The sequence below is a fragment of the Canis aureus genome, chromosome 34 (assembly GCF_053574225.1).
Source record: "Canis aureus isolate CA01 chromosome 34, VMU_Caureus_v.1.0, whole genome shotgun sequence".
Taxonomy (NCBI): domain Eukaryota; kingdom Metazoa; phylum Chordata; class Mammalia; order Carnivora; family Canidae; genus Canis; species Canis aureus.
This window is the reverse complement of record NC_135644.1, coordinates 30,315,887-30,340,739: the sequence shown is the minus strand read 5'-3', so window position 1 is coordinate 30,340,739 and position 24,853 is coordinate 30,315,887. Positions and strand designations below refer to the sequence as shown.

At 36.6% G+C, this 24,853-nt stretch overlaps 1 protein-coding gene across 4 annotated transcripts in view; it reads left to right on the top strand.

The window, feature by feature from the left end:
• Positions 1 to 24,853, top strand: part of GALNT13 (polypeptide N-acetylgalactosaminyltransferase 13) — a 537,911-nt gene that overhangs the window by 45,488 nt on the left and 467,570 nt on the right. For all 4 annotated transcript variants that reach the window (XM_077883057.1, XM_077883055.1, XM_077883056.1 and 1 more), the window contains one exon: positions 22,158 to 22,228. The gene's annotated coding sequence lies outside the window, so the exon portion shown is untranslated. The remainder of the gene's footprint in view (positions 1 to 22,157; positions 22,229 to 24,853) is intronic.

The following is a 24,853-nucleotide window of genomic DNA, read 5'->3' as shown; positions in this document are numbered from 1 at the left end:
AGTGTCTAGATTCAGTGCCATTCCTATGAAAACCTAATGGCATTTTTTGCAACTTGAACAAATAATTCTAAAATCTGTATGAGGGCAGCCCGGGGTGGTTCAGCGGTTTAGTGCCCCCTTCGACCCAGGGCCTGATGCTGGAGACCCAGAATTGAATTCCATGTCCGGCTCCCTGTGTGGGGCCTGCTTCTCCCTCTGCCTGTCTGGCTGTCTCTCTTTCTCTCTCTCTCTCTCTCCCCCCTCTGTTTCTCATGAATAAATAAAATCTTAAAAAAATAAAATAAAATCTGTATGAAAGCACAGAAGACTCTGAATAGCCAAATACAATCTTGAGAAAGAGGAAAGAAGGCCAGAAGCATCATGCTCCCTGATTTCAAAATATACTGCAAAGCTATGTAATCAAACAGATATGGTGTGGGCATATAAACAGACACATAGATCAATAGAACAGAATAGAAAGCCCAGAAATAAATCCACCTATATATGGTGAATTAATTTATGATAAAATGGACAAGAATGTATACTGGGGATAGCATAGTCTCCTCAATAAATGATGTTGGGAAAACTGTACAGCTACATGCAAAAGAATGAAATTGGATCACTCTCCTCTCCTATATACCAAAATTAACTCAAAATGGATTAAAGACTTCAGTGTAAGACCTGAAACCATAAAACTCGTAGAAGAAAACATTGGTTTTAGCAATTTTTAAAAATGATCTGACTCCAAAGGAAAGGGAAACAAAAATAAAAATAAGCAAATAAGACTATATCAAACTAAAAAGCTTCTGCACAGTTAAGGAAACAAGCAACAAAACAAAAAGGCAGCCTACAGAATGGGAGAAGGTATTTACAATTCATATATCTGATAAGGAGTTAACATTTTAAAAATGTAAAGAGGGGATCCCTGGGTGGCACAGCGGTTTAGCGCCTGCCTTTGGCCCAGGGCGCGATCCTGGAGACCCGGGATCGAATCCCACGTCAGGCTCCCGGTGCATGGAGCCTGCTTCTCCCTCTGCCTGTGTCTCTGCCTCTTTCTCTCTGTGACTATCATAAATAAATAAAAATTAAAAAAAAATAAATCATGGGGATACAATGTGCAACATGGGGAATATAGTCAATAATATTGTGTTAACCTTGGCAGGTGACAGATGGTAACTAGACTTATTATGGTCGTCATTTCATAGCATATACAAAATATTGTGTCCCTGTGTTGTACACCTGAAACCAGATGTTGGTTGAGATATATCAATTATTTCTCAATAAAAAACAAGGATTAGTAGAATAATTCTCAAATTTCTGGAGAAAGATGATTTGCAACTCAAAATTCCATATCCACTCAACATATCAATCATGTGCAAGGTTAGAATAAAGACATTTCAGACATACAAAGGCTAAATATATTTTCCACAAATATAACCTTTCTTAAAAAATTACTGGAAATCCAATTCCAGCAAAGTCTAGTTAAGAGAAAGAAAAAGACATGTGGCATGATAGTTACGAAGAAGTCCTGCCGGGTGAGCAGTTCAGGTTGTTCCAGTGCCTTGCAGGGCCCAGGTCAATGAGAGTCTCTGACAAGAGGCGACATGCACGACATTTCATGTTCAAGATGTGTTTGAAAAGAAAAAGAAAAATAGTGCCGGGAGAAAAAGAGTAGAAACTCCAGGGAAAAGAAAAGAATCTGCGAGAAAGTAATCATAGAATTTTAGTTGGCTCTTAAACGGACATGATTTTAGGGCCCCTGGGCGGCCTTGTTGGTTAGGTGTCTGCTCAGCCCACGGTTCTGGAGTCCCGGATGGTGTTCTGAATCGGGCTCCCTGGCCCATGGGGCATCTGCCTCTCCCTCTCCCCCTGCTCCTTCCCCCCTGCTCATGTTCACTCTCTCTCTCTCAAATAGTAAATTAAAAAAAAAAAATGAACATAGTTTATGTTAATTAAATATAAATCATATTTACTGATTTTCTAGTTTTAGTATCAATCTTTAGGTAAAATGTCAAAGATAATCATGACAGTAGCACGGAATGCAAACATTGTCAGCACTGATAATGTTACAGGAAACACAAAGATGGTAGGGCCCCAAGTTTGGTAGGAGTTTTGGAGTAGCAGGAAATTAGAAGATTAGCATATTACAGAGTGGGGTCAAGAGAGAGTGTCTACAGTTGAGGACAATAAATAGCAGTGATGACGTATTCCTTAAAGTTAGGAAGATAACCAAGAGGAGGAATAATGGATATATTAAGAGGAAGCGTATGGGGAAGTGGGGAATGTGGCAAGTGGGATAATTTGGATAATGTCTAAAATACTTTGGGTCCATACGTGGGGTCAAAGTATGCCTCAGTTTGATTTTTTTTTTTTTTTTAATGTGGCTGCATTTAGGTGCTTATATACTCTCTAGATTTTTACAAATTCTAATTACTCTGTTAAATCAACGTGATCCATGAAGACATTTGAATTTAAGGCGTCTGTTGTGGAAGTCATAAACAATTAAATATGTTTTGCCCTCTGGGAAGTGGAACTGCTTGGATTTGGCGCAGGGGGCCGCACTGCATAAAGAAATCTAAATACCGAGCTGAACACTAGCACAGTGGCGGTCGCCCACTGAATTATAAAGATCATGAGGCTAAGAGGAGAATTGTATTCTAGTCCAGAAAAAGCCGCTTACAAGTCTGTAGCATGTCATTTAACTTTTCTGGAGCTGAGTTTCCTCATCTTTAAAAGTAAGCAATTGGTGGGTGGGTGGATGGGTTAAATGAGTGATAGGTACTGAGGAGGGGAGGACACTGGCCATTTTGTGATGAATCACAAAATTCCACTACTGGAACTAATGTTACACTACGTGTTAGCTCACTGGAATATAAATAAAAACGTAAAAAATAAAATAGAGCAACTAGTATGAAAAAATACCTGGTATTACTCTTTTTTTTTCTTCTCCTGTTTATTTTACAAAGATAGGCCTGTTATTTTCTTCAAGAAAGAAGTGAATTTTTCCAATTCTCAACACTGACTCAGGTTCTTATTTGCTCTACCTTTTTAATAAAGGTGTTAATTGCCTTTTTAACAGTGGTCCTCATTCTCTTTATTTCTTTACCTTGTGTCTAACTGAATTGACCACTCAACTTAGAAGTATGCTTCTTTGTTTTATTAATCTGGAACAATCACTTCCCAAATAAGGTTGTTTTGATAGAATTTTTTTCATTATGCAAGGCTTTATTTCCTTATAATTAAAAAAAAGTATCTTTTTTTGCTGATGTAAAAATGCAAAGGAGTACCAAAGCTTCTTTAAAAGCTCTTATCTCCATTCCACCTCTGTTTTCTTGAATATTTTAGTAGCACTAAGCAGTAATTTTAACAACATTTTGTAGTGGTTTCCAGATAGAGATGGTAAATTTTATAGTCTTCTGTGTTATTAAATTATACCAGTTACTGTGACTACCTGATGTGCCTGCAGATTCACAGAAGAATTGATAGATGAAAGGTGGGCATTCCACTGTTACACAGATGTGAGGATAGTGCCATCTTCCATTGGCAGCTGATCTTGAATTTTTCACTGCTTTTTATCATTTGGGCTAACACTTTAATTTCATAGCTAATCAGAAATAGTTTCCTTAAAGATGCTAGCTATTCCTAATAAATGTGAGAATACAGATGTGTTTCATGAGAGATTTCTAACCTGCTGGTTATTGGAAGAATTCTGTATGTGTGGTACATGCATGCATATGCATGCTACGTATGTGTGTGTGCTTTAGCATCTTTTAACGATGAACATCAGGGGACGGATGGGTGGCTCCGTTTAGCACCCGCCCTTGGCCCAGGGCGTGATCCTGGAGACCTGGATCGAGTCCCACGTCAGGCTCCCTGCTTCTCCCTCTGCCTGTGTCTCTGCCTCTCTCTCTCTCTCTGTTTCTCATGAATAAATAAATAAAATCTTTAAAAAAAAAAACAACTATGAACATCAGTTTAGTAAACCAAAAGAAAATTTGTAATACTTGGAGAGAGAGAGAGAGAGAGAGAGAAAGGAAGGAAGTTTCCCAGTTTTCCTCCATAGCTTGGGACAAATGCAGCACAAAAAGGTATTGTGGAAAATTGGGAAAAATTAATTTTAATTGATATGTTTAATATATGTGTATATATTTTTTTTTTGGGTGGGGGAGACAGAAAATATGTGCAATCCAGAGGAGGGGCAGAGGGAGATGAAGAAAGAGAATCTTAAGCAGACTCCATGCTCAGTACACAGCCTGAGGTGGGGCTCAATTTCAGGAACCCGAGATCATGACCTGAGCTGAAATCAAGAGTTGGCGGCTTAACTGACTGAGCCACCAGTATGCCTCCAAAATCGAGTATTTTTATGGTAGAAAGGATAAAGGATTCTGAAGTAAGAAGAAAACAAATTAAAATTGTGAGGCATTTTTTAAAGCTGTGAATATCTGGTTTCTGTTGACAGCTTGTGATTACAATCTTTCTGGATACCTCCTTTTACCATTTTCTGAGTCGTCTGGTTTTTGGACAGTGACTAGAGTTCAGTGAGAGTTGCTTTGTCTTGTTATATCACTCAGTTTGATGAATCAAGAATCCATTAAATTTCCTTTTAAAGTTGCATTCTTGGCAGTTAATTAGAACCTTTATGTATACAAATTATCCCTTTATTATAAGGTAGAAAAAAAAGGCAGATATTCAAGTTTGGAGGAGACAAACATGGTTGTGTTAAAGATACAAGCTTGACCGTGGGGCTTGCATAAATGCAGTTCAGAATCTATGACTCATCCAATTACGAAGAGACTGGCAAGTGACAGTTGCGTAGCCTCTGTGGAATTTAGTTATCCGATCTTTAAAACGAGAGTAATAGTAATAATAGCTAACACTAAAAAACCTGGGTCTCTAACGGGCATGAGGTTCCCTTTTAAGTGCTTTTCATAAGATTAGCTCATTTTATTCTCACAATAGTAAGAGCTAGATATTTATTTTCACCCACCTAATAATTATAAGTATTTTAATAGGTTGTCATGAGGTTTGAGGTGACAGTGCATGTAATGTATCAATTATTGTGTTTGGCATTTAGCAAGCGCTCAACAAATGCTAGCTATTATTAATGTACCTCCTTTTCCAGAGTCCTCTACTGGCATTTAGCATGACAGGTGCCTAGTAAATCTGGCCTGCTTAACCGATTTCTGAAATAAAATGATCAGACTTGGAAGAGTTATGGTAAAGAGTAACTGCAAAATCAGATCCCAGGAGACAATAAATAAATAGAAATCCAAGATAGGATTGAAGCCAAGCAAAACATAAGTACATTTAAACTGTATTAGTGAAATATTTAGACATTTTCTTTAAGAGAGAAGGTAACCGTGTGAAAGCAAAGATACATGACGATGAATATTATATCATAATATTATACAAATTGTACACGATGCTTAACACTGAACTGCCACTTTGCAGAAAGTGCATCTAGCTTAGAAAAAGGGTATTCAGCTTCTATTCGCTTTATTTGGAAAATAGGTGTCACTGCTGATTTTTGTTAGGTGTTCTTGGTTAAGTGGAGCAGTCATCCTCCATTTTCCCTTTGGTTTTTGGATCAGCTTTGACTTCGTTATTTTTTCTTGAGGACGACCCTAAGAGAAATGGAAAGATGGGAGCTTTGTGTGTGTGTGAATACGAAAAATAGTAAAAATTTTAAAACATGTTGCCATCCTAGCCTCAGTCCCTGAATGAAAAAGATGTGACATATTATTTTTTGTGCTTTAGAGACAGAGATTTCATATTCAGTATATGACATCTAATTGTTTTTAATGCTTTTTAAATAAATGCTTAATTGGAGATTTCTTTTTTCTCAATTTGGAACACATAGCTTGAAATAGCAAATTATAATTGATTTCTCATTTAGAAATATTTGAATTTCAATTCTCTTTTCTTATCATATGAAGAAAATGTGTTGTTTTAAACACTGATAGTTTCTCATTTCCTCCACAATAATTTGAACAAATGATAATTATATACAAATTAATGAACTTCTGGTGGGAATCTAATGATGCATCATGCTGTTTTTGATTTATTTCTGAATCATTTGCAGGCTGTTGAAATGTTCCAGAACTAATTGTTTAATGTAACCTACAAGTTCCTCAACTCCAAAAACACTTTCAGTAAAATAGAATAGTTGCTTTAAAAAAGTGACAGAGGGCTAACTAACATGTTTTGTGAGCATTCATTACATAAGAAGTGGTATTATAGGTTATTAAATAATATATGTGCTTTATCTGTATTTAAAAATTCTTTTCATATTACAAATAATTAAATTATTGAGATAACTTTTTATTTCTTTTTTTTTTTTTACTCACTGTGATTCAGTTTTCTAGTAGTGCCTGGAAATAATGTGGAGTCCTCAGCTTACATTTCCTTAGTACTCCTTTTCCCTCCCGTCATGAAGTTTTGTGCGCCACCTGAATAATATTTTAAAAGTTACTGATAAAAACTTTATTATAAGCTTCTACAATCTCGTAAAGAATTTCTAAATGGGAAATGTTTAAAATCAAGTTATAACTCTTGTGATGTCTGGAAACATCAGCATGCAGTTAACAATTTTCAATCAAGTTTACACTGAGTCACAGACAAATGATTTTCTTGTACTGTTATGTCTCTCTGGCAAAATATTATGCCACCTGTGTTTTATAGGGTGATACTCCACTGACAATTAACCTTGTAGGCTTGCTTTGTGATCCGTTTTCATTTTGCTTAACAAGGGGTTTTGAATTTAGTAACTCACAAAAAATATTCTCCATCATTATAAATATAAAACCAAGATGTAGAATGTTTAGCAAAGATTGATTTTGCAATGCAGTTTTAACTAAATCTAAATCAAAGGTATCTTTGATTTCCTGTCATAGGACTGGGCTGTTGCCCACCACCTGTGTGTATGTGTGTGTATGTGTTTCCCAAAGGGCTTCTACTGAAAGTCGAGTTTCGTTTTTATGGGTTCCCTAGATGTTTTCTGTGTGACCTCCACTATTTTGTGCTTGGGTACCACTCAAACTAAAAAAGAAATACTGATCTTATTTTCTGATAATTCAAATTTATTCTTGACTTCTAGTTGCTTTATTAACTACAGAGTTTATTTTGACCTTTTTGGGACCAAATTAAATTCTGGTCCAACTTTTTAAAATTTTATTATCTCAAACCTTGTTTTTAGTATAACTATCTTGTCAGGTTTCACTCAGTAGTTTTAGTTTTTTACCATCCTTAAAACCTTTCATATGCCCTAGCACCTTGTCACTTCTCTCCATAACAACACACCCTAAAACTCCCACATTTAGTCATTTTTAACTGATGTTATTTTCTGTCTGTCTTCTTATTCATATATGTATTATATTTATTGTATGTACATATTATATATGTACTTATTTGCCATGAAAAAAAATTACGTGATTTTTTAAAAAGATTTTATTTATTTATTTATGAGAGACACAGAGAGACAGAGACAGAGGCAGAGGGAGAAGCAGGCTCCATGCAGGGAGCCCCGTGTGGGACTCGATCCCAGACCGCAGGACCACGCCCTGAGCTGAAGGCAGACGCTCAGCCGCTGAGCCACCCGGGCATCCTTATTATGTGATTTTAATCAAAATTATACACATCTGTCATTTTATTGTAATTCCCTGAACCTCATGCACTTTTAGTTAGCCAAAGGGCTATATCTCACAATAACTTGACATATGTAATTGTGGGCCAGTAAACTGTTGCCACATTTTAATACCAGAAGTATCCTTGATTGGTGCATGAAAAGATTGCTTCTTAAGCAGTAAGCATTCATAATCAATTAATAAATCTAGACAGTGGTTTTTGGATCCATTTATTTTAAGGCAACATGTAAATGCAAGGTCAGGTGCTTCCAAAATTTCATTAAGTGGCACATGCTTACAAATGAATTTTTAGCAATGGGCTCATGTTCACCTCATGCTATTACTGAATGCTTTTGCAATTCTAAAACCCTGGGGGTCCCCTAGGCAAAATCCTTTTTTCTGGGCATCTGCTCTTCTTGCTTCCTGTCAAGTTTCTGCCTTACTGAAGCGTCATACTATTAAAAAGATGATTTTCTCATTCCCATTTCTTAGGATTATTTTCTTATTCAGAGTTGAACAGCATCTGCAAAATAGAGCTACATATTTTCATAAGGCCACGTGTTACAAGGAAAGGCCTCCTACCATAAATATAATTATCATGTTTCAATATTAACATTAACTTATGATTTGAGTACATTACTACATATAGGTATTTTATGGAAAATGTACTTTTTCTTTGTGTTGTTTCTCTGCAATTATGTTCATACCGTGTTATTCATGGCTATGTTTTCTAGGAAAATGCACACCTCATTTGTTCATTGTGCAGGGGCTTGAAGGACAGTGAGGTCCTTTGTATCTAGAACTGCAATCTGATGATATGCTTGGCTGATTGCCATCAAGCAAGTCATTCAGAGGACTTAAGAATTCTGATGTCACACAGCATGTATTAGTCTCGGGGAAAAAAATCACACTGTACCCCAATTTCTAACTTTTTCACGTGGTGCTTTCTTAATCTGGGTTCATGCCTTCTATTTATTAGATATTTTATGAATTCTCACTGTTTTGCTCCTTCACATATATAGATCTCACTCTGTAAGGCCACATGTGCTTATTGGAATGACCCAACACCAACACCAGTGATAAAGAAGGAAGGAAAGAAAAGGAGCTAGTACCCCAGAACTGATGTTGTGTCATGGTTGGCGCGTTTCTCCTCTCTTCAGGCACCTGCGGTCTTGTGGCATTTTGTGCCTTGGACTGCTTCACTGACCTTGGCTTTGAGTGCTGTTCAAGCTGAACAGGACTGAACTTTCTCTTTTTCTTACAGCAAGTCTCAGGAGTGAGATCTGGTCACTGGTATTTATTCTCTGACCCTTCGCTGTGCTTTCCTTTGAAATGGAACTAATCAAGGAGTTGTCCTGTATATTGATGCTCATGAAGCAGTCAGTGTAAATACACGTATTTTGCATTAGTATAGTTTAATGAAACCATTCTAATTTCTTCATGTAGGTTTATGTCCACATCTGTCAGTCGTTCGTAGATTATGAAGTCCAAGAAGGCAGTCCAACACAGTTCTTTTTGTGCTGTACCTAGCAAAATGTCCTACACAATTAAGTCCTTACTACATGCATTTAATTAGATTGCACATGTACAGATAGGTCCCCTGGGCCTTCCAAGATAGTAGATGCTACTTTGGAAAATGACGCAGGCTAAAAAGGATTCAGGTCACTCAGATTTCTCTCTGGCTTTCCCAGTAGGATAGTTGAAAATGCCTTTCCACACTGTGCTATGTTAATGTCTTCCCTGTGATTTTTTTTCCCTCTCAAATTCCATCATCAGGTAGTCAAAGATTGTGCTACTTCTCATCAAACTCAATGGGTGTTTGAAATGGCAGTGTCTGTATGACGTTCACCCGAGTGGCCTGAGGGTTCTGCAACCTCTGTCATTTGTAAGAATTTGTCTGGAGCTCCTTTCTTTTGCAAGGGACCGAAGTCACAGAGTTTAAGACTGAGAGGAGTCTTGAAGGGTGATCCTGTCATCCCACCTGCTTTTAGCCAAGTGTGTACGTAGTCTAAACCTCAAACCAAAATGTTTTTCTAAAGCAAGCTCCCCCATGTCACATAGTCCATTCATACTCCACCTTGCCAATAGAGGGATCTCTCTGTAATTTTGAACATGTCATTCCTGGGTGTCAAAACCCTTGAAATCTCCACGGAGTAAATTTCAAATTCTTTAGTGTATCATTCAAGATCACTTGTAAAAATTTATCCCAAATGGCCTCTGTAGCTTCATAGTTCATCTTTTAATCCTTCCAAACCTATTTTCAAGACTCTCTGGATTACTTCTCTCTTACTTGGACATGGTAGGGATGTCCATGGCACTTTCTGTTATCACACTGCTTTTCAGCCTTGAATTTCTTATCTCCTCCAGTACACCTCAGTTCAAATGATACATTTTAAAGGAATTTTCCCAGGCAGCTCTGGTAGCCCAGCGGATTAGTGCTGCCTTCAGCCCGGGGTGTGATCCTGCAGACCTGGGATCGAGTCCCGTGTCAGGCTCCCTGCACGGAGCCTACCTCTGCCTGTGTCTCTCTGTGTCTGTCATGAATAAATAAATAAAATCTTAAAAAAGAAAAAGGAATTTTCCCAAGTCTTCAAGCTAGAGTCATTCTATTCTTTTTTTCTGTTCCCATAGCACTGTGTTCCTATTGCTGTTGCTAACTTAAACCATATTATCATAGTTAATTGTGTCCTCATCCATCTCCCAATTTAGATTATATGCTTTCTCACAATGGAGGCATCATATTTCTCATCGTTCCCTTGAGGACTACCAAAGTCCAAAACATAGCTAGTTATTCAATAAATGACTTGAGAAATTGTTAAATATTGATTCAGTGGAGAAAGGGTTATGAATTTAATGATGCTTTATTGAATGAATCTTTGTGACATTCCTCGTATCTTTTTCTGGAATATGATAGGGATATAAAAATATTAGTGTAATGTATTCCAAAGTAATCACCCGAAATTTATCAAAATCATGGATTCAAGAGGGTGCTTAAAAACCATTTAATTTCAGCAACTAGCCAGTACTTAAAATCTTTTTCCATATGTCTGGAGTGTGAATATTTAACTTTCTTGAACTCTCCTTAGGCCTTTTCTTAGGGCAGCCCATGCTGTTTTGGCATTCCTCACAGTAGGAGAGCTTTTCCTTGAGCTGAGATTAAACATGATTGCTTATAACTTTTCCTATTGGTCTTACTGGTCTCAGTTCTGTTTGGGGGGAGTACAGAAAACAAATTTAAACTGCTTTCCCCATTGTCAATTCTTCACAAAAGAACAGTACTCAGGGTCCCAAATACATTATACACTGTGCATGTGTGTGCGTGTGTGTGTGTGTGTGTGTGTGTGTGTAGTCAGAAAACCACTGGAAAAAAAACTTTTTTTGGAAAAATTTTTAACTGGAAATAAGATAACTTGCATAGATCGAGGTAGAGACAGAGAAAAATAGACTACCATACAAACAATTCACGTGCTGGTCTGTATATGTTTATATATAATTTCAGGTACATACATAAAAGACGTTAGATTAATTCATTATTCTTCTAGATTTTAGACTCCAGGATGATCACATTTTTTTTCTGGTCATCTTATTGCTATGCAAAAAATTACCTCAAAATGTATTGGCTTAAGAGAGCAATTTATTTATAAACTCTCATGGCTCTATGGGTTGACTGGGCTCAGCTGGGAGATTCCCACTTAGGATGTTTCATGTAGTTGCGATCAGGCGGTAGCTGGTGGTGGAGTCCTCGAAAAGCCGGATGAACTGGGTGTCCAATTCATTCCTTTAGTCACCGTGTCAGGCCTGAATGCCCCTACCCGGGGCAGCCAGCCAGGACTGTTACTGGAGCCGCTGGGGGCTGGAGGCAGAGGAGAGGCGCTGGCCCGCTGCAGGGCGGCCGGCCCCACAGTAGGACTTGCACCCTGGGCAGAGCCTCGGTCCTGGGGTGTGCTGGGATTCCAGGGAGAAAGGGGGAAGCTTCATCTTGGGATGGGTGGAATGTCCGGGTCGCCTAGCAGGAGAGCATGCTGGATGGGGGATGTTGTGACCATCTTTAGAAAACACAAACTGGGGCGGGGTTGGGGGGTGCTCAGCGGTTGGGTGCTCAGCGGTTCAGGACCGGGATCCAGTCCCCATCCCCATCCGGCTCCCTGCAAGGAGCCTGCTGCTCCCTCTGCCTGGGTCTCTGCCTCTGTCTCTGTCTCTCATGAATAAATACATAAAACCTTAAAAAAAAAAAAAAAGAAAAGAAAAGACAAACTGCCACACTATGTATTTGGGTGAGATAGTGGAGTAAAGGATATATTTTTGATGAAATTTAACTTGTTCTCAAAATGTTAATACCAATGTTATGTGTTTAAACAATAAAACATGAAGAAAGCACAACTATTGACCATAAAACATACAATATAAAACTAACAGTCTCTACCTAAAGTTCATCATATATTCACACCCTGTTTCTAATTGGATCTTATGATTTGAAAGGCCTCAGTTCTGAATTTAGTTTAAAGATGGTTAAAGGGGTCTTTGCTTTTTATTTATTTCATTTATTTATGTATGTATTTTTTTTAAATTTATTTTATTTATTCATGAGAGACAGAGACAGAGGCAAAGACACAGGCAGAGGGAGAAGCAGGCTCCACGCAGGGAGCCCAATGCTGGACTCCATCCTGGGTCCCCAGGCTCACACTCTGAGCCAGAAGGCAGATGCCCATCCACTGAGGCACCTAGGCATCCCGAATCTTTGCTTTTTTAAAAACTAACTAGTATCTAAACAATTTTTAATTTCTGGGAATTCATTTTCAATGCCTACTATAATCTCTTCTACTTTTAAAGATTTTTTAAAATTTATTTGAGAGAGAGCATGAGAGAGCCTGAGCCAGGGAGGGAAAGTCAGAGGAAGAGGGAGAAGCAGTCTCCCCACTGAGCAGAGAGCATGTTATAGGGCTCTGTCCCAGGACTTGGGCTTGTGACCAGAGCTGAAGGCAGACACGTAACCAACTGGGCCACCTAGACCCTCCCCCTCCTGATACTTTTAATGCTATTTCATTATTTGGATTTTAATTGTAAAAATCTTTTATAATTAAATATAAACTACTAAATATTTCCTTTTAGGAAATATAAATTTCTCTATTTGAGTAATTCTTATTGTATCCTAATTTCCTAAATGTTAATTCTTACCATTTTTCTTCTCTGAACTCCTTCAAATTCTTCATTTTAATTATGACTTGGTATATGAACCATAATATTTGATAATATATGCTGGTCAAATAATCATTAAAGCCATCACAGAGAAACATTTTCTTTATTCTTACCTGCAAATTCTTAAATAATATGTATCACTTAGAAATTGTGTTCAGTGTATACCCAGAATAGCATAAAGAAATTAGTGATATCTTGATATTGGTAGCCCAAGCATAATAAGAGAGCTCTATCATATCCCCAGGTTCTGGCTCCTTGTAGCCATCCTGAGAGTGATGCACTCAAAACAAGGGTCAGACTTCTAATCATTATATTGCATTTCAGACAGGCAAAGGCCAAAGAGCATAAAAGTGCACATAGCTGGAGGACCTGGGTGGCTCAGTCGGTTAAGTGTTCAACTCTTGATTTTGATTCAGGTCATGATCTCAGGGTTGTGAGATTGAACCCCATGTCGGGCTCTACAAACAGCATGGAGTCTGCTTGAGATCTCTCTCCCTCTCCCTCTGTCCCTTCCCTGCTCTCTAAATAAATAAATAAATAAATAAATAAATAAATAAATAAATAAATCTTATATAGATAAAATGGTGCACATAGCAACAATGAAAGGGAGAATAAATATTGGGGAGGCAACTGGCAGATCTAACCACATCACATTAAAAAATCACATTTTATTCATTTTTTTGACAATTTCATCTTATAATGCCCCAACTTTGTCTATGCTAGTCTCCAGCTTTTTTTTTTTTTTTAAGATTTTACTTACTTATTCATGAGAGACACACACACACACAGAGAAGCAGAGACACAGGCAGAGGGAGAAGTAGGCTCCCTGCAGGGAGCCGATGTGGGACTCGATCCCTGGTCTCCAGGATCATGCCCTGGGCGGAAGGCAGTGCTAATCCGCTGAGCCACTCGGGCTGCCCATCTCCAACTCTTTTAATGCTAGTTTTGTCTGATATATAGCTGTGCATTTGGTTCCCATATATGTGTTTTGTTGCTTTTGTTTCCACTAATATTTTTTTTCTTTTTAGATTATAACATATTTGCAGAAGAAGATTTACAAAATTAAGAAAAGAATAAAAAAGAAAATTAGTACTACTTTTTCACATCATTCAGAGATAACATTTTGCTATATAGTCCTTCAGTCTTTCTGAATTGTACATAATATATGCAAATATAAATATATATTTATAATTATGCAGTTGCTACTTTATTCATATTATTTTAGAAAGTGTATTATTTTAAGTATACTTAAAATAAAATATATAAATAAGTGCTATTTGAGACATGAATTTTGTGACTGCATAGCATTCTATTATCTGCACAAACCACAACTTAGGTATTTGATCTCTAATTGTTATATACTCTGTTTACTTTTAAGGGTTTACATGGTGAAATTCTCCAAAAACCCATTTTGCCTGTATCTCTAATTAGTTTAGAATAGCTTAATGCAAGTGAAATAGGTCAAAAGAGATATAAATAAAGGAAAAGGTAAAATTTCTGCAGAGACTTGAAAATCCTGAAGTGAAGGGTATAATACATGCTATGCTTCAATGCATGTTTGCCAAGAGTGGGGTGGGGTGAGTTAAGCAAAAGTATTACAGCTTTCATCTCCAGAGGTAAAGAAGTCAACATTTTCTCATTTCCAGGTAGACGGGAGCAGGTGATGAAGGGGAAGGTATTTAAAGCGCTTTGCATGGAGAGGCTGGTAAACATTTGGAAAAGACACTTTGCCAGTTCCTTCAACATTCAGCAACAACAAAATGAAGTAAAATGAAGGGATCAACGAATTGACTGAGGGCCCGCTTGAGTTAGGAAACAGGTCTTGACTTCTCCCAAGCTGGGCAAATAGAGAAGAGGGATAGATAAATAGTTTTCAGTTAGAGAATGCCACAGTGTAGATACTTCTGTAATGTAGAACACACTGCGAGCATTCAAGGGCAAAGCTGTCCAGGGACTTGGTCAAGGCAGTACCTACACATTTAGCCATAGTGTATAGACTCGATATGGAATTATGCCCTCCTATAAGTTGGCTAATGGTCTTCAGAAGCATTACATTTAAAAAATGTACAGAATCCAGGAGCTTCTGATTTGTCATGCTTTTCATGATTGAAATTATCGTAGGATTTTAATCGAGTCATATTTACTGTAGAAATTGTGCAACAGACTTAGTTTAGGATTCTTGAAGGCCACATGAAAATGTCAGGAGCAGGGAATGAGCAAGAGAGAGAGAGAGAGAGATAGAGAGGGAAGGAGGGGGAGGGAGAGGGCGAGAACATACTAGTGATGACTTTAGAAGTTACAGATTAATCTGCTTCCTTTGATACCTAGGAAAATAGAGGAATCAATAAAAAAGACAGTTGATTTTCATACACCTCAAAGGAGCAGAACAAATAGAAGTAACAACTAACATGATTTTGGAGAAGTAAATCCCTTGACTTCATCTAATTTTAATCTCTGATACAATGACAAGATATAAATATGAGTTAGAAGCAAGAGTTCGTATATCTTCACTTCAGTAAAGTTTTGTTTTTGTCTTACATGACATGTGAGGGGAGGCATAACTTGTGATTGTCACTGGATCAGTGACCTGCCAGGGCAGATTAACGAAGACTTCAGAAGGTTGAGTGGGTTCTTACATTGAATGAAATTTGTATTAATCTCCAGAATTAGTGAATATAAAATATGGAAACTGCAGACTAGAAAGATGCTAAATATGTAATGGATTTGCAAGAATTCAAAGTGAATATAGGAGGAAAGAGAGATGGCTGAAGAAAGTTGAAGATTGTTGAGAACCATCAATTAAAGTGACACTTAAAAAAAGGATAATATCTAGTGTAATAAGATGTAAATGGTAATAGTGTAAATAAAATAGAAATATGTAGGCATTGTAACACATTGTTGCCATAATTAGAAATGAGACATAGGATGGCTGCTTGGATTATTCTGGGGAATCTGGTGTTTCCTGCCTTCACCTGTACCACTTGTCATGTAATAATCCTGTTGTATGTCCCAGTTACAAGACTGTAACACACGTTCACCTATTTGTAGTTATTTTCCTTCCTTAGGTCCTAGAAAGTGCTTGGCTGTTGCTTTGCAAGAGAATAAGGAATTGTGTTAATTCCTCCAAAAATAAACAATTATTTTACTAAAACTGCTCAGTTTCCATTCCTTTCCATATAAACAGTTTTTTATTTCAAGTCAAATTTGGGGGTAATTCTTTGAAAACTTCTTAAAAGGTAGTTCAGCTTAACATGTGTAATACCAAGAAGGCACAGAAGCCAGCTCAAGATACGACAGTATGAAGAACTAGGGTCAGATACTATGCCATGACCCACTGGCTGTAAAATATAACCTGGTTGTGGGGTTCAAATATGATACTTGTGCATATCAATATTAATTGAATATGTTAAATATTATTAATATAATTAAACTAATATGAATAGGAATATGTCATTTAACTTACTATTTAACATATAAATCTAGTAAAAATATTATCAAGTCTGAACAGTCTTATACTATTTGATTTAACAATTCCCCTTCTGGGTGTTTTATCTTAAGGAAACAAACATGCTATGACATAAGACATAGGATGGATACCACAGTGTTTTTATTTTTAATTTTTTTTGGTTATAGATGCTTGATAATTTACGTATGGAAAAATACAATATAAATAACGGCACGTATGGGGTTTCCATGAGTGAAATGGTTTTGTATTGTAATGATAAAAAACATGGTATTGCTACAGAAAGAAATTCACAATTAAGTAAAAAGAAATTACTTATAGTCTAAATGCTATAATTCTTTAAAGAATAGTCTGGAAATAAAGAGTAGTTTACATGAAATATATTATTTTAGGAATTAAGGATGATTTTATTTTAAATTTTTTTCTAAACTCATAAAAAAGAACCTGGGGATTTTTTTTTTTTATTTAGAAAAACAACTTTATAAGGAAAAACCGCTTATACTGATAACCTTTAAAGACTGATAGTCTTCTTTATTTTTTTTCTCTTTAATTTCTGATGACTTTTTTTGTGAATAAAATTTCATTATTAACTTTACACTTGCTTGATATAATATTATCTGTACTGTTTATTTAAAAATCTGAGGCTAGGGCAGCCCGGTTGGTTTAGTGGTTCAGCACCGCCTTCGGCCCAGGGCATGACCCTGGAGACCCAGGATCAAGTCCCATGTCAGGCTCCCTGCAGGGAGCCTGCTTCTCCCTCTGCCTGTGTCTCTGCCTCTCTCTCTCTCTCTCTCTGTGTCTTTCATGAATGAATGAATAAAATCTTAAAAAAAAAAAAAAAACCTGAGGCTAGAGTGCACATTTATTTTCATTCTCCTATATTTTGTATATTTAATATGCATAGGTAAACACATAAATTATAAACAATGTTTTATTTTAAATGTAGGCATATTTAATGTATAAATTACATATAAATATAAAATATGTAAAATACTGGAGAATGTGCATAGAGATAGATACATGGATTTTTGTTATTTTAGTTGTCTAAGATCATTGGCCAATGATTATTTTTTACCTTCTTAATTTTTTTCTTGATTTAAAAACGCATCACTTGCTTTGTCTATTTTTTTGTGATCCCAAAATATCTTAATGATTGTAAAATGTTTATTTACTTCTACCTTTTTCTCTAATTTCAAATATTTTTTAAAGATTTTATTTAATTTATTTATTTGCAAGAGAGAGCTAGAGAGAGAGCATGGGGACTTGGGGATGGGAGGAGGAGAGAGTGACAGAGGGAGAGGGAGAGGCAGCTCCCCACTGAGCAGGGAGCCTGGAGAGGGCTGGAGCCCAAGGAGGTCTTGATCCCAGGAACGAGGGATCATGACCTGAGCCAAAGGCAGACGCCTAACTGACTAAGCCATCCAGGCTGCCCTCTAATTTTAAATTTTGATACAGTTTCAAATGTATAGAAAACTTGCAATTATTGTGCTCAAGAACACGGAATATTCTCTGTTCAGATTCATTAGTTGTTTACATCATGATTATATGCATGTGCATATATGTATTTTTCCTGAATCATTTGAGAATAAGTTGTAGACATTATGCTTTTTTATTTGAAGTATTTTGGTATGTCTTTCCTAAGAATAAAGGCATTGTCCTATGTAAACACAGAATTATGAAAATTAAGATAATGTATTATCAACTAAATACTGTTACGTAACTGTATCTAGGATCACATGTGCATTGGCTTGTCATACCTTTTTTTTTTTTTTTTTTTCCTTTTCATGCCTTTTAAACTTCCTTTAATCTGGAACATTTTCTCAGTCTTTAGTGGCTGAATTTGAAGATAATTTCGGACTTTCCTCAGTTTGGGTTTGCCTGATATTTCCAAATGATTGATTCAGGTGATGCATTTTTGGCAGATGTATATACCACAGAAGTGATGTTGGGTCCTTCTCAGGTGCACGAGGCACTTCATGTGCATTTATCTATTAGTGATGACGTTGTCTTTGATTGTTTAGAGAAGGTAGTCTCTGCCAAGTTTCTGCACTGAAAGTTATTATTTTCCCCATTGTAATTAATAAGTGATTTGTGAGAAGGTGCTTTAAGACTATGGAAATATCTTGCTCTTCACACTTTCATGCCTAAGGAAGTGCTGATCCACAAGGGGTTTTTTATTTTATTTTTTAAAGATTTTATTTATTCATGAGACACAGAGAGAGAGGCAGAGACACAGGCAGAGGGAGAAGCAGGCTCCCTGCGAGGAGCCACATGCAGGATTTGATCCCAGGACCCCAAGATCACTACCTGAGCCGAAGGCAGACACTCAATCACCGAGCCACCCAGGTGTCCCATAAGTGTTTTGTTGACTGACTCAATAAACTATTTGTTTAGTGATGATTTTCTGACACCACCAAGACATCTACATTTGTTAGGTGGCATTCCATGCAAAGGAAGATGTTTTTCTTCTTCCTTATATATTTTATTCATTTCTCTTATATTTATATTCTCTATAATGAATCTTAATTCTTTATGATAATCATTTATTTTGATTTTCCAATTGTCCTAGATATGACTGGTAAGAACTTCTTGAAGATGAGGCCTCTGTCCTTTTGACATATCCCATCATTTTTAAATGCTTTACTCCTCCCCCTGCAAACACAAACAAACAAACAAAAAGGTCATCACCTTGAATTTTATATACTTTGATCACCTCCCTGTGTACATGTTCTAAAATGCCTGGATAGTTTTTCACATTTTCATAGTTTCAGTAACTTTCTGAAAGTCAGTTTTGTATCACTCTTAGGACGTTTGCTTTCCTCTTTTCCTCACAGTTTTTCTGGACTCCTTAGATCCCTATAAAACCTATTGTGAGCTTATAAGATAACTCTTTTGGAAATTGGTGTTTAATTCTCTGTTTACAGATAATTTGACATTATTATTCTCTAACTTCCAGTTATACTGAAGACCTAGGGTTTTTGTATTTTTGTTTGTTTGTTTGTTTTGGTTGTATATTTTTTGAAGAATGTGGGAAAAGTTTCAGATTTAAGTGGCTGGTATTGGGGATCCCCAGGTGCCTCAGCGGTTTAGCGCCTGCCTTTAGCCCAGGGCCTGGTCCTGGAGTCCCGGGATCGAGTCCTGCGTCGGGCTCCCTGCGTGAAGCCTGCTTCTCCCTCCTCCTGTGTCTCTGCCTCTCTCTCTCTCTCTCTGAGTGTGTGTGTCTCTCATGAATGAATGAATAAATGAATGAATGAATAAATAAATAAATAAATAAATAATAAATATTAAAAAAAAAATAAATGGCTGGTATTACCACAACTACCCAGAATTCCAGGTCTGTGTTTTTAAAGCATTACACAGAACATACTAACATTTCAAGTTATTTGCAATATATGCCATGATGCAACAGGATTTATGGATTGCAGATGTTTACCTTCAGTGGTCTGTGTTCTCTTAATCTAGTTTAATTTAGTTAAATTGAAGGTTTCTTTCTCTGTTATTATAATTATTTTATCAAATAGTAAACCTGTCAGTCTAGGAAGTATGTCTCTGGAAGATGTGTTCACAGTAAATGTAAAATCATTATTTTAGATCATAAAGTCCCTTGATTTGTACCAATTGATTGGTTTGTACATTTCTCCCTTAGCTTAAAAATTTTTCAAATATGAGGGCACCTGGGTGGCTTAGTCAGCTAAGCGTCTGCCTTTGGCTCAGGTCATGATCCCAGGGTCCTGGGATGGAGCCCTGCATTCGGCTTCTTACTCAGCAGGCAGTCTGCTCCTCCCTCTGCCTCTCCTTCTGCGTTCCCCCCACTCATGCTCTCTTTCACTTTTTCTTTCAAATAAAGAAAACTTATAAAAAATTAAAATTATTAAATGTATATTTAAACAAATGGAAATTCAAGCCCATGGAATTTTAAAACATATATACAGAGATTAAAACAAGGTAACTAATCAATAATACCTGATTATAAGAATCCAGTGAAATATAGTTAGAAGCCATTGCTTCATTTAATGAAATAAGCTTTTTGACCGTAATTAAGAAGATTTTCTCCTCTCCAGTTTCACAGCAAAGAGGTCTGATTGTAGTTGGATTGGGAACAAAACACTCCAGTGCTTGCAAATGGTAGAAGGTAGCTTGCAAAAGTAGGAAATAGCTGAGTGCAGAAAGCATGCCACATTCAGGAGGGGCAAGCATTTCTCTGTTCTCTGGAGGCTGTGAACCCAGCCTCACAAAATCTTTGCTCTTTCAAAGAAGCTAGAAATGAGAATTATTCTGAGAAATCTCCTACTTTACAATTTTTAAAAAATAGTTTCAAAACCATGGTGTGGGATAAACAAAACATGTCAGTAAGCCAGATTTGGGTATTATATCCCAGCTTTAACCCTCTTCTCTGGATGCATTGTAAGGATTATCAGGGGCTGTAGTGAGAAGAATCTGTGTCGGAAAAGCTGGTTCATAGGCTAGGATCACCTCTTACTAGCTGCGTCAATCTGGGCAAATCATGTGATTAGTATTAACTTCAGTTCGCTTGCCTATGAGGGTGAATATGCTAAAATATGAAGAAATATATAGGTTTGCTAATTGTTATAACTTCATAATTCTTTTGAAATTATTTGTGGACATAAATTAGTATCTACTATTAAGCTCTAAGGTTTAAACCTAGAAAAATGAAATTTATAGAAATACACCATTTCTTAGAAATTTCTTAATCCCCTTTTGACATGTAACTATAAATTGTTACCTCTATCTAGTTTCCTCTCGTTTGAGACCTTTTGTGTTGAGTGAGCATTAGTAAAATCATTCATTCTTGTGCCAGGCGGAGGCCAGTGTCATCTCGTTGTCTTCCATTCACTAGAGGAAGATAAATGAGGTTTTCAACTCCGAATGCCTGTTCTGCTTGTTGAACTTTTGATTTAATTACATTTGGCTTTGGTGAACACAAAGGTACACCTCCGGCATTAGGAAGCTGATGTCCCTGTTTAGCGCCATGAACCAAATCTTTCTGGGCAGATTCTGCTCCTCACTGAGGTCCCATGTTCCCCTAAAGATGCTTGCTACTTAAGAGGGTTTCTCTTTATACTGTCTATAGTGGTTTTGATCTACCTTGTACTTTAAAGGGTCACTTTGATCATCACTAGGTATGTTTGTTTTGTTTTCTTTTGAACAGTTCTTGTATGGCACACCATACCCAGTAGGATAAAATCCATTTAAGTTGAAATATTTTGAGCTTTGAAATTAATGTGCTCTTCCCAACACCTCTCCTTTAAACCAAACAAATCAATTAATAAAATCTGATTAACTTTCTCCTTATTAGTAACTTTCTGACAAAAAAATGGATGTTTGTGTATTTTTGTAAGGTGTGCAAGTGGCATGCCTGCATTTTTCTCAGTGCATGGTTTTCAATTATTATTGAAATGCAATTACAAAGTGAATTGGTGCAAATCTCTGGATAAATCAAGCAAAATTCTCTTCTAACTCAGTGATCTTCATATATCAAATAAAAGTACATTTTAAAAGCTTGAAATATTTTAATAACCACCTCAAATCTCCAACCTAAATTTACTTATAAATATCTCATACTTTCGAATTGCTTTTATGTTATTCTGGCGTGTTCTGGGGAAACTGTTTCTTGCATATATTTCTGAAGCCACTGTGCAGACTTCTTACCTCTTAAGAGCATCCTCTTTGACTAATATATAGAATATTTGTATATAGTTGGGAATATTTCTGTTCATCAGCCCATTATACTTTGCTAGATGTATAATAGACATTTTGCAAAACCTTATTTCAGTATGTTAAAGTATATGTTCTTTAAGTGTGTGTTGGTCTGGATTAGTTTTTCTGTGACCTTGGCAAATTGCTTACTCTTTTGGATTTTTTTTTTCTTTTCACAGATGCATATTGTAGGAGTATTTTGAGGATGAATGTTTGCAAATCATTTTGAAATTGCCAAACGCCACATACAGTAAGTAATATGTATTTTTATTTTTCCACTCAGTTGCAGTCATGCTGAATGAATTTGGCAGTCATAAAAGAACACATTTCTATTTATGGTTCTTGATATTTGTGAATATTGAGGCAAAATGTATATAAAAGATAAAATTTGATGAGCTATTCTGGATTAAGTTGTATAAATTCAAGATTTCTGATGACAGATTGTACTATTGCTCCACTTACATAACTTTCACATAATATTTCTCACTTATATTTGGGTGAGTTTTTTTCTGAATCATAAATTGAGAAGAGTGCAGGAAATATTAGTGTATTAGCCCGTGCTGTTATGGAGATTTAAAAGAAATATTGAATTAAGAATTAAGATTTGCTGACTACTAAGACTTACTGTGAATCAGGCAATTTATATGTGTTGCCTATAATTCTTCCCTAAATATTTTAAGATCATTAGTTTTATCCTTGTTTTATAAATAAAAGAAACTGAGGGTCAAGAAGTTTTCACACCTTGCTCAATATCTACTCAAAGTGATGAGTCTGGGCTTTGAGCACAAGACTTTTCAGAAAATACTGCCTCTACCTATTAATGTACGTAAAGTTAAATAAGTCTTCTAAGAGGCTGAATATTTAGGAGTTGAAACATGTTCTGATACTTTCTTTATATTTCTGTTTTGCTTAAGCATTATCCTGAAATATTGTACTTTTTTCTGTATTATCTATCATTTGATTGCTTTTATTTCAAATGGTGTTTTCCAGTTCCTCAACTTGGACTTCTTTGAACTAGGATAGAAGAAATGCAAATGCAGATTCTGAGAAACATTGTATTTTTAGGTGATCTTAGTATTTGATTAAAACAGTTTAGAATTAGTGTTCTTTTATCTATGTATCAATATTTAATTCATCAAGAAGAGTTCTTTTTTAAAAAAGATTTTATTTATTTATTCATGAAAGACACTCAGAGAGAGAGAAGCAGAGACACAGGCAGAGGGAGAAGCAGGCTCCCTGCAGGGAGCCCGATGAGGGATTCGATCCTGGGACTCCAGGGTCACGCCCTGGACTGAAGGCAGGTGCCAAACCGCTGAGCCACCCAGGTGTCCCTAGAATTAGAGTTCTGAAGTTCTCTAAGGTTTTATTTCCTTCATTAAAAAAAAAATCAAATAAAATTAAATCACGTTATTATTATCATTATTTTTTAAAAGATTTTATTTATTTATTAATGAGAGACACAGAGAGAGGCAGAGACACAGGCAGAGGGAGAAGCAGGCTCCACGCAGGGAGCCCGATGTGGGACTCGATCCCGGGTCTCCAGGATCAGGCCCTGGGCCCTCAACCGCTGGGCCACCCGGGCTGCCCTCATGTTATATTTTAAGAGTTTGGAGGGACCGCAGAATCAGTCCTAGCTTTCACATGCTCAGATTCCTTGTTTGATGAAATGAGGTGATTGGGAGGACAATTTTAAAGTAGGATTTCTAAAAAATGTACAAGTGATAATGGCAGCATTGATGTTTTTATGTTGTCTCCTAATAAAACTACTTAAAAAAAAAAAAAAAAAAGATGGCCTAGTATGTGTCTAGGGATTCATGCTGCGTATCCAGACCACCTGGTTTTAAATACCAGATTTATCACTTATTAGCTGTGTGGTTGAACAAATTAATGTCTCTTTAAAATGGATGTAAGATTGGGAACTACTTCATTTGTATGAGTTAACACATGTAAGGTGCAGCCGAATTCCAGCTACTTAGTAAGTTGATATTTCAATTCAAGTATGTCTGTTAATAAGCATGACTTCATAATCATGTCATGCAAAGTATACGAAAACAGTTCTCAGTGAATAACGTTTATTGACATGTTCCAAAAGAAACTAAGGTCCAGCCTTTATAAATGTAGAGACATCTCTGCTATTTTGAACTCTTAGTGAAAAAACAAACCACTTAGGTAATCAACATTTATATACAGCAAGTGACATCAGCACACGTATATGTCCTCATGTGTGTCGACTGCATACCTAGACTGCAAGTGTGTTTGTGTGCTTTTTGGGGAAGAGGGGGTAGCTGTGAAGTGCTTACAGAGTCTAAAATGCATACTTGGAAAGAGGACAAACTTACAGATAGAAAATAAAGTAGTAGTTGAAATGATGGTCAATTCACTTGAGGGAATAATCTCATCCAATGCTTTATGAAACAGTTCATGGAACTTGAAGTGATGTGGACACGGAAACAGTATTTTCTAAGTATTTACTCTATCCCATGCATTTTACATTCAGTATCTCAGTTTTTCTAAGCAATAAGATGAGGTAGGTGTGTTATCCTAATCTTTTTGTAAGAGGAGAGTGTGCAATAGGATGTTTTAAATCTGTCATTCATGGGACCAAAGCTTGAGAATGATCTAATTCTCAAACATTTATTCTTTATACTCTTTTTTTAATTTTTTTTTTTAGATTTTATTCATTTATTAGAGAGAGAGAGAGAGAGAGAGAGGAAGAGAGATACAGGCAGAGGGAGAAGCAGGCCCCATGCAGGGAGCCCGATGTGGGACTTGATCCCGGGTCTCCAGGATCACACCCTGGGCTGAAGGTGGTGCTAAACCACTGAGCCACCCGGGCTGCCCAGTTCTTTATACTCTTAACTTGAGTGTGAAGGAC